This window comes from Mixophyes fleayi, chromosome 8, assembly GCF_038048845.1.
Source record: "Mixophyes fleayi isolate aMixFle1 chromosome 8, aMixFle1.hap1, whole genome shotgun sequence".
NCBI classification, from domain to species: domain Eukaryota; kingdom Metazoa; phylum Chordata; class Amphibia; order Anura; family Limnodynastidae; genus Mixophyes; species Mixophyes fleayi.
In genome coordinates this window covers 132,128,268-132,143,780 of record NC_134409.1, presented here as the reverse complement: position 1 = coordinate 132,143,780, position 15,513 = coordinate 132,128,268, and the positions used below count along the sequence as shown (strand labels likewise).

Sequence of the window (15,513 nt, the reverse complement as noted above, 5' to 3'; positions counted from 1 at the left end):
GACGGACGCATTATGGCTCCGAAATTTATGCGTACGCTACTTAAGTTTGCACTTATCTTTAGATACAACTCAGAACACAATCCACAAACTCAAGTTTTTGGGTGCATTTTTGCTTTGACGCAACAGTCGCAATTTTACGATTAACTCTAAATCAGGTCCAATATTTAGTCAAAACTGTGATAAAACCCCTTTGAGTAGAAGGGTAACATACTTTGTTTATACAGAAAGGAGTCTTGCGCAATAATACTGTTCTGTCTATGTTTAACAGTTTGAAAATGTTAATGCTTAGTAATAGTCAACAGAAACAGCAGATTCTCCTTGCAGCTCTTAATGGGGGAGTTCTCCTTAGATTAGGTTTTATTATCCAAATCGCCTACCTCAGAGGGAAATTTGGACATATGTGGTGATAACTATACTGTCATGTACACAATCTTATTTCTGCTCTCACACTATTACACAGCCACAATGGTTATATTGTAAATTATTGTACATTATTCCTCTAATCAGCAGTGTTCCTGGCATTAAGCCAGGTGATCACCTCTGCTAGCGCGTTACCAACTGCAGGTCAAGGCTGAGCCGCAGATACTGATCGGAGGAAGTGGGTGTTGATTGGTCAGTGAATGACACGGTCACCGATGATTTCTTCTTATCAGTGTCTGAGGAGTGCATAGCTGAGAGGCGGGATAAAGCAATGTACAGTCTCCCTCAATTGTGAAACTCAGACACTGATAGGAGGAAGTGATTGGGTCATTTACTGGTCAATTGCTGCCCGCTTACTCCACTCAGAGTCTGAGGAGTGTCAGTAAATGATAGTCCTTGTTTGGTGCGCCAGAGGATTTTTTAAATCAGAAATTCAGCGAGTAATTGCCATATTAACGGTAATAGTTTTAGAGCGCGAGTTTTTCGGCCGTCAAGCTGAACAATTGAATACCCCCCATAGTTGCCTATTCTCCCAGAATGTCCGGGAGACTCCCGCATTTCTGTGAGATCTCCCGGGAGAGCAGGGCAACCTCCTGGTTCTCGCCTCCACCATAGATAAGTGGCGGGGGCAGGGCTTAATTATTCAAATATTGCATCATCTTAGCCCTGCCCCCAGTTGTAATTGGCCAAAATTGTGACAATCGTTTAGGGGGCGGTGCCAAAATGATGCGCTTCGTCAAGCCCCGTCCCCACACACCCACCTCCCCCAAAATCTCCCTGAAGCCAATGAGGAAAAGTTGGTAAGCATGCATAAACAGTGCTACAATTACAACAAAACTTGCACTTTTTGCCCCACCGTTTTGTCTGATTAGTTTGATACTGACAGAATTGGCCATCACTGGTAATATCGAATTTAAATAAAATCTTAGATTTACATTACCTTTACAAATCTCAGTACAAGTAATTCTCAGGACTGAGACAAGTAGTGTGCAGTATGGGCATCTGCTTTGGGTGCAACAAGGTTTTGGGGCACAGGTACCACAATTAATACAATCAATGTGTTACTTGGTTTTAATGCGAAGTCTGCACTGGGCCGTCATCACCCAAGATGATTCAATGCTTTTTAAATTCTTTTTAGACATAAAGGCATAGAGCAGTGTTTCCTAATTCCATACCTCACGTCCCAACAGCTCATGTTTTCAGGATTTCTTTAATCATGTTCCGGTTGACTTCAGCTTCTTAGATGGGTCAGTAATTATCCCACCTGTTTCCAGAGACAGAAATCTTCTAAACATGAGGTGTTTGGGGTGTGTGAGGACTGGATTTAAGAATCACTGGCCTAGAGTGATGGACGAGGCACTTTGGCATTTTGACCTTTAGTACCAAAATACCTTGTTCCACAACTTGTAATCACAGGTGAAGTTCCCGACACAGTGTAAGTAAAAGAATTGCTGTAGTTTTGGAGGAGAAAATAAACTTTTGATGTGGTTTATAGTCTCTGATAAATATAATGTTGTGTGAAAATCATATCCCTGTGTTCGCTGAGATGCAGATGTTTAACCTACAATACTTATCTATAGGACGCAGCGCTTTATTACTGAACCATAAACATATGTGATACACACAGGCTAAAGTGTTGGATAAAATTAACACGTTACGGACTATGGAGTTTCCAGACTGACCCCAAACATGCCATTTGTCAGCCACATTACTGAAGTTGGTGTGACATAGCATGGTGGTTGTATCATAGAGCTGAAATTAATTTTATTTCATTTAAGTTAAGTTCTTAAAATATTTCTGTATCTTTAAGCAACAACAACAATAAAAGAGATCAACTTAAAGGCTATAACATTTTCATATACATTTAAACATAGTTTATAATATAGACAAAATGCTAGGCAGCATTTTGTCTGTCACTAATAATCAGTGAAACAGGTAGCTTTAAAAAATAAAATTATATATATATATATATATATAAGCTCAAGGTATAAGAATCCAAGCCAGGGATTTGTTTCCAGATATCAGCCTGGGGCCTGATTAATTACTGCACGTAGACGGTGCTATATAATTTGCAAAATTGCACTGCGCATGCCCAGGATTCTACAATACGCCACTAAACGCAGCCCGGTTCAATTAATCTTCAACGCAGCAGCATCCGATTCCAGCTCTGGCCAGACCTAGACCCCTATTCATCTCCACATGTATCTTCACATTCGCTCCATGTTGAATTCGGGGCGTGCGCATACAGGATTTACATGCGTTCAAAACAAACGCACCTCGCGCTCGGTATGCGTCTCTTAATGAATTAGGCCTCTGGTGTCCTATCACTGTTGATCTAGTTGTATTAGCATCTGAACTTAGTGCACTACGGAACTGCTCATAACATCCAATGGCACATTCACCAGTACCTATCACTTGCTCGTGATACTCTGTTGGTATCATCATTTTTGATAATTTTTGATCACATTGGGGCCTATTTAAGACAGGGAGAAAAGCTCAGATGTAGTGCTTCACCCTTAACGATAAAGGGGATACAATCCAGGCGCTAATAAACTGGAAAATTGACAGATACATACCCAGCTGCTAGCCAAGGGACTCTGCAATCACATATTAAGACTAATTATTTGTATTTATATATATATACTCAGCGCTGCCAGATTTTGTTTCTTAATGCACCCAGTCTGGAGCAGACTATCGCCAGTGATAGCTTCCTCTGGGATCTCTGGTGAAGAATAAATATCCACGTTGCGCCATTTTATTTTTGAACTCTGTGCTCTTCTGGGAACAATACAAGTTATGCCAGTGAACCTGCTAATCCTCTGCACTTCAAATTCTGTGCATGTGGATGCTATTTTAACACGAAATTATGTCGCCAGCAGCCAGTCTTCAGGCACTATCAGTTGTAATTGCTTTGTAAATTATATTAAATAAAAATTCCTTTGGTGTTGTGTCTCCTTAAACACATTAAAAGGGCTCCTAAAATGGGACGTGTGCCTCGTTAAAGTTAATTTTGTGTGGGTTATGGTATCGTTTTACTTTGTTTTTCTGAAGCCCAGCTCTCCCCCACGTGGGCAGAAGAGGTTTCTGTGAGGAAACACGGTATAAAATTCGGATGTATCCCCCTCGCAGGCACCTCTCTCTCGGAAACATTGGTTTCACTTCACAAGTAAACATTGCAGGAACAGGCCAGGAAATGTATTAACCAGCCGCGGACAAAGCCTGTTTAATCAATCACACAGCAATCAGGACACTGGTCTGTGCTAGGTAGCAATGATTGTGCTACTTCAGTTAATCTAAAGTCAGGTCAGTCACAATATTTATAGCGGAAAATAACCTACACAATGGAGTAAGCCATTTTCTGGTTTAAACCAATATTGACAATACTGATTACTCATTCCCGGTGACTTAGTAGGCTTAATATTGTTCCGGGCTATAAAATGGCGGCCTCCACTGTCTGTAGGCTATGGGTACAGTTTATATACTTAATAAAGTCTTTTTTTCCTACGTGTGGAATACAGCAATCCTATACATTGCTTATTTTCTGCCTCGGTGATATCACTATTTCCTAATGAATTGACAGGCTAAATATTGGTTCTGCTCACAAAATGGCTGCCTCCGCATTGTTTAGGTGATGGGGGCACTTTAATATTATTATGATAGTAAAACCCTCAATAGATATTTTGAGCTGCTTCTTGAACAAGATAAAGTAGTTAATACATTTTAATTAAGTTGTGTCACCTCCACACAGTGGAGGCAGACATTTTGTAGGCTAAACACGTGCCAACTTTGTATAGTTGGCCTCTGGGAGGATGGAAGGGGGTGGGGCAGAGTGAATCGCATCAATTTGGTCCCACCCCTGTGATGAAAGTGCCATTTTGTTGTTGGGGCGGGACTAAAATGACACGATTCACTGCAAATCACGTCATTGGGGCTCTCATCGGGCGGGATGCGGGAAAATTGCCTGCTCTCCCGGGAGTCCAGGAGACCTATCTGGAATTCAGGAGTGTCACGGACATTCCGGGAGACTGGGCAAGTATGGGCTATACCTATACTCATCGATTCACTAGAAACTATTCACATCATTGAGCTTTTTCACAGACTATGGAGTAGATTTGCTGAAACTTATAAAAAGGAAAATGGAGGCTTGATAAGTGTGCACATATGTATGCATTCAGCGTAAACTAGATTCACATTTTTACACAGTTCCACTCTATAGCAATCAGACATTTGCTTCCATTAATGCAATATACCAATATCTGATTGGTCAGTATCTGATTGGTTGCTGTAGATTACATGATCACGTGATGGATAGTAAATAGGTCTCTCTTGATACATAAAATATAGAGATCTTCTCTGACCCCCGTGTTTTGGTTTTGGTTTTGGATCTGGATTAACTTTGTGTTTTGGTTTTGGATAACCGCCCTCGTGTGTTTTGGTTTTGGATCCTTATTTTTTTTCTAAAATCAGATAATTTGGCTCTTTTTTTGTTCCTACATTATTATTAACCTCAATAACATTAATTTCCAGTCATTTCCAGTAAAAAAAAATTCAAGTGACAAGAACACTGCTACCCCTCCTGTTTCTGTGTGAGCAATGGCACTGAGCAATGTCACTGGAGACTGGGGAGTGACAAGAACACTGCTACTCCTCCTGTTTCTGTGTGAGCAATGGCACTGAGCAAAGTCACTGGAGACTAGAGAGTGATAAGAACACTGCTACCCCTGTTTCTGTATGAGCAATGGCACTGAGCAATGGCACTGGAGACTGGGGAGTGACAAGAACACTGCTACCCCTCCTGTTTCTGTGTGAGCAATGGCACTGGATCTCCTGGGGAGGGAGGTACTTCTGGAATCCAAAACCTGCGAGATCCGACAACGCAACAATGACGTTTTGCCTCGATTCAGATCCGAGGACGCACGAAAGTACCGAGCCGGCTCGCGAGCTTACTCGGATCCCCTAAGTTCGGGTTCGGTTTTCAGAAAACAGAGCCCGAGCATCGCTAATAAAATAAAGAACAATAAGATCATGTATTACATGACAGACAGCATTCCAACCGCCCCCCCCCACTATGCGATATTTAGGCTGATCATCTGACGGGTATTGAAATACATCATAGGTGTCTCAGGTTGGAAATTATCAATATTATCAAATTAAAGTTAAAAAAAGAAACCCCTAGACTTCTGTTTAATACCCAGCTGCAAGTTCACCAGCTTACACATGGGGTTCAGGTTTTACATGAATTCTACCTAGTGACAGAAGAATAATATGATTACAGTGTAAAACACATTTTCCTCTGTAGAACAGATCCAGGCATATACAAAACATCTGTTTGCTCAGCACTATAATCCTAACCTGGATAGGTGTGTCACACGCTGTAATGTACAGCCTGGGGCGTAAAGGTGTATACCTCTTATTTGCAGTAATTGTCAGCCAGGGTGATCCATTCTTTCAGGCTACATTTTATCATGGTTTACCCCTGCATTGCCATAGATAGGTATTACAGCCTCCCACCTAGGTAGCTGTTCATCAGTGTGGAATCGTAATAGTCAATCACACAGAGGCATTCTCAAGTGTGGATGTGTGAATGGTAGAATATTATAATGTGTTAACATTGTATATTCCAGACTTGGCTATCATGTGGCTCTCGAGGTGTTTTGAAACTACAAGCCCCAGCAAGCTTTGCCAGCTGATAGCTGGCGGAGTATGGTGGGATTTGTAGTTTAGCCCATTATAATCTGTTTATAGAATTCCATCCAACGCTGTCATTACATCTTACAGCTTATTTTATGTAGTATAATAAACTTTTTATTATTCTTATGCCCCCAGTTCAGCACCAGTTTATAAGAAATTCTCAAAAGTTAATGGAAAGTTAGGTTTTATACATAATTATTAATAAAGACCTTCATTTCATATCTCGTGCTTGAGAAACCTCGGAGTATGAGCTAACAATTTGAAGGGGTATAAGAATAATAAAAAGTTTATTAAACTTCATAAAATAAGTACATTTAGAGCTTCGTATAGAGTTGGACACAAGTCCATTTACGCAGTGTAAAATATGTATGCAGAGTCAGTCGCATCTTGCGAATACAACTCTGTACGCTTATAGAGGTGTTTTGGGAGAGGCAAGGACTATGCAAGTGTAGACCAAGTACAATAAGGGGCGTGTTCAAGTAAATGTGACCGATGTATATCTAGATACAGATACAGATAGGCCCGTCAGGAAATGTATCAGTAGCGGGCGCATTACCCCTGGTGCTAGATGTGAACTGATAATGATCGCGATCAGCTGAGTTGCGTCCAACTAAGCATATTATATAAAATGTGGGGTTTGCTTGGACGCAATTTACGCCTGTGTTTTAGACCGAAATCGTGTCTGCACGAGGCCCTTAATGTGAATTGCATCCTGCACACAGAACAAGAGGAGTGAGGCTTTGCGATTGGTACATTTTGAAAAATACGGACAAATCCATAGAGTTTGGGAGTGTCGGACACAATCGCTGAACATTCAGGATCATACAGATAACATAGTAAAAGAAAACAGTCAAAAGAAGTGTGGTTATTGCCCGTAATAAATCTTTGTTTTCTAATAGCCAGTGTACGGGTCAGTAGGGCAATCTGCAGATATTTGTGAGAACCTGAGGGGTATTTGAAAGTTGCTGCAGAAATTTATGTTGTTGCAGTTTACCTGAGCTGACTTGCTTGACCCAATGCAGCTGTACAAACACTGTACATACCAGCCCAACATTTTCATTAAAGGTTTACTAAACCACATAGTCGATTTTCACAAATGAGAGTACTATACATCCTTCAGTGTTAACCGGACGTTCCTCTGCAGCTCTTAAAACATAAAGTTAAGTTGCCCGTGACCACCTCACTGTTATACAGACAGCTGAAGCCATAGGCAACATCTCTGTCGGTGCATGAGGACCCCTAATATTTGTGTTGCCACTAACCATATCTATGCATAGCATTTTTCAGTCATATGGGGAGTGGGGTCGGGATGGGTAACATGAGCCATTTCGCTTAAAAGTTTTATGGCAGAAGCTATCACCCACATTTTTGGCCATTAGTCAATACAGGTTAAAACATGGAAATTAAAGTCAGTTTAGCTGCTGTGACATCATGACCTCATCTGTATATGAATTCACCAATCCACACAGTGCATTCTGCAGTACAAGACTGAAAGTCTGCCAGTCACTAGCTGTCTGTTTAGTTAGAGAAACTCTCCCCCCTAACTTAGCATTAGAGGGGTAAACGTGGGCATGACAGACATGCTTAATTCAGTTCAATGAATTATACATTCATGTCAAATAGTGGCTTTACTACTAAAATTATAATTATAAAATTGAACGGATGGTACAAAACTTGGCATTTTTCAAGTGGTGTAATTTAATAGTAGACCACTTGCTTAGGGGAAGGGTTCTTGTAGTAATTTCAGCTCAATCCTTACACAACAAAACAATATATCTCCCATAACTCAGAAATGCTTTTTTAAATATCATTGATTGTCAAACCTACATGATTAACCTTCAGTGATCATCTCTCATAACCATCTGCTGAAAATATTGTGACTACAGATATCATCATCATCATCATTTATTTATATAGCGCCAGGAAATTCCAAACAAACATAAATAAGACAATACTGGGTAATACATATAGACAGAGAGGTAAGACAACCTTGCTCGCAAGCTTACAATCTATAGGACAATGGGAGTTTGAAACACAAGGGCATGTGCTACATCATATTGCACAATGGACCAGCTAGAATGCAAAGGTAAAAGTACTGAGTGGGCTGTGTGTGTAGCAATGTTGGTCAGAGGGTTGTTGTCTTGTGTTAGCTGTGTAGAGGGTGGTAATAAGGTAACCTAGGGAGATTAAGATGTTGGTTGAGGAATATTATAAGATTGTCTGAAGAGGTGGGTTTTCAGACAACGCTTGAAGGTTTGGAGACTAGAGGAAAGTCTTACTGTGCAAGGGAGGGAATTCCACAAAGTGGGTGCAGCCCGAAAAATGTCCTGTAACCGGGAATGGGAGGATGTGATGAGAGTGGAAGAGAGACGTAGATCTTGTGCAGAATGGAGGTGTCGAGTTGGGAGATATTTTGAGACAAGTGAGGAGATGTATGTCGGTGCAATTTTGTTGACGGCCTTGTATGTCAGTAGAAGAATTTTATATTGGATTCGCTGAAATACAGGCAACCAACGTAGAGACTGACAGAGTGGCTCAGCAGAGGAAGAACGGTTTGCAAGGAAAATCAATCTAGCTGCAGCGTGCAACATAGATTGTAGGGGTTCAAGTCTGACTTTGGGAAGACCAGTAAGGAGGGAACTGCAATAGTCGATGCGGGAGATGATGAGTGCATGAATTAAGATTTTGCGGTGTCTTGTGTGAGATATGTGCGTATTCTGGAAATGTTCTTTAGGTGTATGTAACATGATTTAGATATAGAGTTGATGTTGAGAATAAACAACAGTTGACTACGCTGTTGGTAGTGAGTGCGTACACACTTGCACATATACCCGGCATCGTTCCATTGTTGATCGTGATTTTTATGAAGTTTAGAAAACGAAATCAACTGATACAATGTGCTTTGGTGCGATAAAACATGATCGTGATAGAGTACACACTAATGCAATATCTGATCAAATGGTCGTGAATCGTGTGATCTGAATGATAATTGGATAGATGTGTACCCAGCTTTAGGCTACTTTTTAGTGCTGATAGTGACACCATTCCCATTTGATCAATCGCTGGCCCTGTGTTTTTCGTTCCAGCCTTCCTATATCCAAGATAGAGGGACTAGAGAGGATAGGGGACTGTCTAAATATCCAATGTTTGTGGAAAAATGTACTACTGTAAGTGCGTATCATCTTATTAACTAATTACTTTTCTAGACCATGTGTTTGATCCATTATGGGCTTCTCTGATATTTTCTCCTAGAGCCCATCTCTTGGATTCAAGCTCTCATATATCTTATCATTACATGTTATTATGTTGTGCAATAAAGCCATAGAAGGCTTTGACACCTTATAATGCAGCGTCCGGCCCCTGGGCCATAGGTTGGACGGCACTGCTGTAGCTTGCTGTCCAACCTATGGCCCAGGGGCCTGCTGTAGTGCGTTGTCTGTTTTGCTGTTTTATTCTCTCTAAAATATGAGTTTGGGCTGTTTCTCTAATTCTTCACAATAACTGCTGCCCCCGGGCTCTGCTATGGGATTTACAAGATTTAAGTTAATGACTTCATTCCATAAAACAAAGGAGAGGAAAGCGGAACACTGCTCGTTCCAGTAGCTGCTACAGTCTGAGGTTTAGACTTGCCTCTGTCATGGTGAAGTACTCTTCGTGTCAGCCAAATTCTGCATTTAAAAAAACAGAGCTGTGCAGCCCCTTGAGAAAAATGTTGGTGCAGTGTTATTAAAAATGTTGGGTTGTAGATTGTATCCTGCTTACAATATGCAACGGCATATAAATAACTAAATAAAAGTCTTCCTACCTCTCTGCGCTACAGAGTTTGTTGGCGCTATATAAATAAATGTTGATGACGAAGTTTGGTGAATATTCATTTTCAACATTTTGTTTGTAACTTATTTGTATTTTTTTTATGCTGTGACTTTTGTAAATTAGGAGGGGCTTCATTTTTATTGCTTTTCTAAATCCTGTTGTTAAAGCTGCATCGTGTGTGGGGGTCTCAGAGGCATTTAAAAAGCTCCGATCCCCCTTTCCCCGGACGCCACCACATCGCTCTTTTTATTGGTTGGCCTCCCAAGCCCCAGACTGAAAACTTTCCAGGGCCTTTTGACTTTTTCAGAGTCTTGTTCTGGTTCATTATAAAGGGCACCACTGGAGCGCGGAGCTTTCAGAAGACAGTCATTGTGCAGCTGCCAAAGGAAGACATCTCCCCCCCCTATTTTTGGAAACAGCAGCCTCTTCTCCTTTCTTTCCTGTTTTTTCGGCTAGGACTGTTTTGTTGATGTGAAAGATTAATTGCTGGGATCATTCTGACTCCCAACTTTGTATCTGCAACAGCAGAAATGCCGCCTATACAGCAAATCCAAGTGGATGCATGTAGACGTGAGATCTGTATAAACTTCTGAAGCAGTTTCCTTGGCCTGAGATTGGTTACTCTGCCTGACAGTCATTACTGTGATTACTGGTGATTCGCTCTGCAGCTTGGCTTTGAAAGAAATGTCATCAATGTATTGTGGCTCGATGTGTTTTGAACCTTCAACCGCTCCCCCCACACTTTTTAATTCATGACATTTTCTATTAAGAGGGCTGGAGTGTAATGATGGAAAGTAACACTGATGTTGTGCCCATTGAAATGTTTTCTGACAAATAAAGTCATTTCTATATTATCTAGCATGTTACATAATTAACATTCCTTGTCAATGCCCTCATCTATACAAAGTATGTTCGCTCCTAGCTCATGGCCCTAGGACTGAATTTTGAGTTAACCAGCTCTGGTTGTCCAGGTGTTGTGAAACTACAAGTCCCAGCATGTCTTGCCAGCTATTGTCTGGCTATCTAGTGGCAAAGCATGCTGGGACTTGTAGTTTTACAACAGCGGGAGAGCCTCAGATTGGCCAGAGATGTTCAAGACATTGTGAGAGACTACTCCCTAAACTAGTAGTAAGTATAATCCCTCGTGCTAATGCCCAGCTACCTAACACCCAATTCCCTCCAATATTTTTGCTTGGAAAAGTGAGTGATTGATAAAGATAGTGTCTAACAAATAAATGGTACACAGTAAATAAAATTAACTTAAATTATTTATATTGCTAGACCGTAAATAATAGATCAGGTAAGAAATCACTCCATATTCTATACGTTATAGAGTTCAAAGGCAATGATGTAACACATTTTAGGAATAGACTGATTAAATGTATGATATATATATATACATATACCTCCCTTGTTAGGATGTGTTTATAAAGCCGTTATGTATTAAGCGATAGCATATATCTGTTTTGTACAGATAATATTTTCCCTTCACATCAGTCTCATTGGAGCTTACAATCTAAATTCCCTAATACACACAGATTAGGGTTAATATTGTCAGCAGCCAATTAACCTACCAGCATGTTTTGGGAGCGTGGGAGGAAAACAGAGACCCACACAAACACGGGGAGAACATACAAACTCCACACAGATAAGGTCCTGCTTAGGATTCCGAACTCCTAACCCCAGAGCTGTAAGATAGAAGTGCTAACCACTGAGCCACCATGTTGCCAATATGATTTAAGATAATGTTCAGGTCAGGGGCAGGCGTGGCAGGGGGGCATCTGCCCCCTGGGCCGGTCCCATAATGGGCTACCTTGGACTGGGTCACCTGGGTTTTTTTCCTTTAAAATAGGCTGCTGAGTCGAGTCTTGCCCCCCGGGCTGAAGTTTGCCAGCCCTCCCCTGGTTCAGGTATTCTTATGATCATTACAGCCTCAAGTAACAAAAGTGGGCAGGGATAACACAAAATTATATTATCATGCTCTATCGTTTGATGCTGTGGAGAACAAGGCTGCAACATGATCCGTCCTCTGTACCCCAGCCTAAATACATATGACATCATGTCTATGGGCCCTTCCCATGAGGTCTTCCCTACAGGACATCTGTGCTACATTCCAGATTAATTAACCCCCACCATTCTTCAATATGTATACAGCATCACAGAGGAGCAACGCAATGTCAGACAGCAGCAAGGGTTAATCTTGGAGTCTAGTAGCAACATATCTGCAAAATGTAATTCTCTATAACCTACTGTAAAATGGTTTATCAATCCTCCCCTTGTTCTATTTGGAATCCCAGGACATATAACATACAGCACGATGGCTCAGTGGTTAGCACTTCTGCCTCACAGCCCTGGGGTCATGAGTTCAATTCACAACCTGGACCTTACCTGTGTGTAGTTAGTATGTTCTCCCCATGTTTGTGTGAGTTTCCTCCCACACTCCAAAAACATACTTGTAGGTTAATTGGCTACTCTCAAAATTGACCTTAGTCTCTCTCTCTCAGTCTGTCTGTGTATTTGAGTGAGTTCTTTGTACAGCACTGCGGAATTAGTGGTGCTTTATAAATGGATGATGATATAGCATTGTACCAACTACAGCAGCTGCCCCCCCCCCCCCCAGTCCACATGTAAACCTACTATAGAATCAGAAATACTACTGTACAGCTGTTACACCTGGCTTTAATTATCAGCAAGTACCTCAACCAAATATAAAGTGATTTAACGTTTTTCCAGGCCTTTAAGCTAAAATCAGTGTTTAGAAGAGGATAAAATGTGTATTTTATTTGCAATCAAATCACTGTGCCAATAATGCTGAAATTTGGTTCTATAACCAGAGTAACTTTAAAATGACAAATATCTACCTGGACTTTAAAGTAACAATGTGTCTGTTTTGGCCCAACTAAGTAAGTTAACATTGTAGAAAGCAACCTAGTATATGATATAAAGCTGTGGTCAGCAACCTGTGGGTTAGGACTTCAACAGATGCCTAAGAATGATTTTTGGCCTCTTGATGGCCAGATATGCAATTGGAAATGGCTTCCTTTGGAGCCCCAGATTAATGACACGGGGTCCCAGATAAAAGTAGATTGAGCACTTGTGTAAAGCAGGAACCTGTCAATCAGCATTATAAACAGTGTTTGAACTTCAAGATGGAATTTAGTATGGTAAAGGATGGAAGATACAGCTTGCAAAAGCATGTTCCAATGTAATATAAATATTATATTATACAATATATAATATTAGTGTTACATAATATATGTAATATAGCATATATTTACTTAAAATAAAAAACACTGTGATATGTAAATAAACTAGCTTAAAATATTACTAACACAAGCAAACTATACTAAGCAAAATGCATCTGTAAACGTCCTCAGGTATAAATGGCACATTGGATAGAAATTCCAGGGGCTGCAGGTGGCAGAGGCAGACCCTGTTTGTGTTTTTTCACTGAAGGGGATAATGAGAAGACAATAGTTTGGGGTGAAACGATGTCTCCTTTAAACTTAATCATGTGTAACAGCCAAAGAGGCTCACATTGTCTATCGATTGCCCCCATGTCGTCTTCAAGAGCAATATTTGTACTTCTATGCATTACATTGAGTTTCTGACAAACTTGTAATGCCAGTTTCGATTAAAAAAAGTACAGGAAAATGAACTTATTCAGAAATTACCTTTGTTGCATGTGCATAATCCAAAACGTAGATCCCCTTTTCTTTTTTTATAAGTAGCTGAGAATTTTAAGCCAGGTCCCTCTTGTCCAAACAAGTTTAGACTCCTTCTATGTGCTGTAGTTTTCGTCCTTTGGAACACACGCTTTGGACAGAGGAAGATTGCTTAATTGTTGAAAGCAAAAATAAAAGAGGCAAAGTTAGATGGCTCCATAAAAAGAACTTCCCAATATTTTCTTTCCTCGTTCTTCCTTTGCTCCTTTCTGTCCTTGTCTCTCCCAGATATTTTTTTTAGCATGTACCCTAAAGCCACACTAAAAAGTGACTGCTTTGTAATTAATCCTATAGTCCTTCCCCTGCTCCCCACAGCCAATAGATTTAAAGATATTTAAATCTGAAGTACAATCTTGTCAGCCAGGTGAATGGATTCTGCATTGTGTGTGTGTGTGTGTGTGTGAAACAGATTTTCTTTTCAAACATTTCAGGGAGTTCTGTAAGACACCCCCCCCCCCATTCCACCCCCAGTCTCTTATTTTACTGAAGAAGAAGATTTATTTGCCTCCAAGAAAGGCAAAGAGTATGTTTTTGTAACATATGCAACAGCTGCTTGATAAAGAAACTCCCTGGTTTTGGTTACAGTCAGTTATTTAACGAATTTTTCAGGCAAAAACTTCCTTGGACTGAACAGCGCAGGTTCTCAAGCCAGGAAACATTAAATAGTTATATAGATCTTCATTAAAACAAAAAAAGAAGAAGAAAGATTTGCTGTAATCTTGCAATAACAGAATATTTGTAGTTTTGTACAGAAGAAAATTCCTTTCTACTTGATTTACGGAGTTAAGTGTTCCAATAGATTGTACAGATGTGTCATCTATGGCAAATAAATATTTTCATCCTAAAATAACATTGTAAATTGTTGCGTGACTGTGCAACATTTTTATTTAAATATCCACTCTCCAACCATTCCCAGCTCACTGTAAAAGCCACTTTTCTCCAGGGCGTTGAATGAATCCACCTCTCGGTGCAAACGTATCAATAGCACTGCTTGAAAAGCATGGTAGCCGTCCCATCTGCAAAGGAATATCAACAAAGAGATCAGCTAAGTGGATCAATATGCCCGTGTGTGAACCCAAAGCAATTGTAAAAAGTCAGGTCTAAATAGATCAGACATTTGTAACGCATGTTCATTCATCTGGTCAGCAAATGGTTATCTACCTGTGTGTGAAATTATCTGCTAACTGCGGCTGCGCTGTGGGTCAGCAATGTGTCTGCGCAAACAGCTGGATTTTTTAAACCAACATCAAAACTCTGCAGCGCCGGACAAGAGGGTATCTTCTAGTTTGAGTGTATAATTAATATCCCTAATTGATGCTAGGATAACTTGCAAACATTATTCGTTTTTCTGCAGCTTTGTCGTTAAAATATTAATTAATTAATAATACAAATTTTAAATATCAAGGTGCAGAAACATTGTTGCAACAAAGTAACAAACTAGCAGCGGCACTTATATATTATAGCTATCTTTACAAATTGAACTGATAGAAGCCAACTGAAAGGGCAAGCTCAAAAATATATATGCAGAAACATCTTTAATCTTATTTTCTACCAAGAGGCGACAGAAATGTTAATACATTATAAATCATGCCATTATTAATTAGGGCAGATTATTTGGATGCTTTGTTTATTTGTGTTCACTGCTAACACTGCTCGTCAGTCGCAGGCAGGACCTCCATTAAGGGGGTATACCCGGTTCAGCTCTGAGGGGCCCAGGCAGACTAGGGGACCCGGACAGGCCCCTCTGTCTGTCCTGGCCCCCTGGTCTGTTCGGGCCCCCTGTCTGACCGTATGTCCCCCTCTGCGATGTGGCGGATCCCAGTCGCTGATAGGCTGTGTTTGCGTTTTGTGGTGACATCATCAC

At 40.5% G+C, this 15,513-nt stretch overlaps 1 protein-coding gene across 2 annotated transcripts in view; it reads right to left on the bottom strand.

The window, feature by feature from the left end:
* Window positions 1–13,996, bottom strand: part of COL7A1 (collagen type VII alpha 1 chain) — a 151,663-nt gene extending 137,667 nt beyond the window's left edge. Inside the window, exon 1 of one of the 2 annotated variants that reach the window (XM_075183607.1) lies at window positions 13,599–13,996. The gene's annotated coding sequence lies outside the window, so the exon portion shown is untranslated. The remainder of the gene's footprint in view (window positions 1–13,598) is intronic. The other variant, XM_075183606.1, reaches the window with a different exon arrangement.
* Window positions 13,997–15,513: the final 1,517 nt, after the last annotated feature.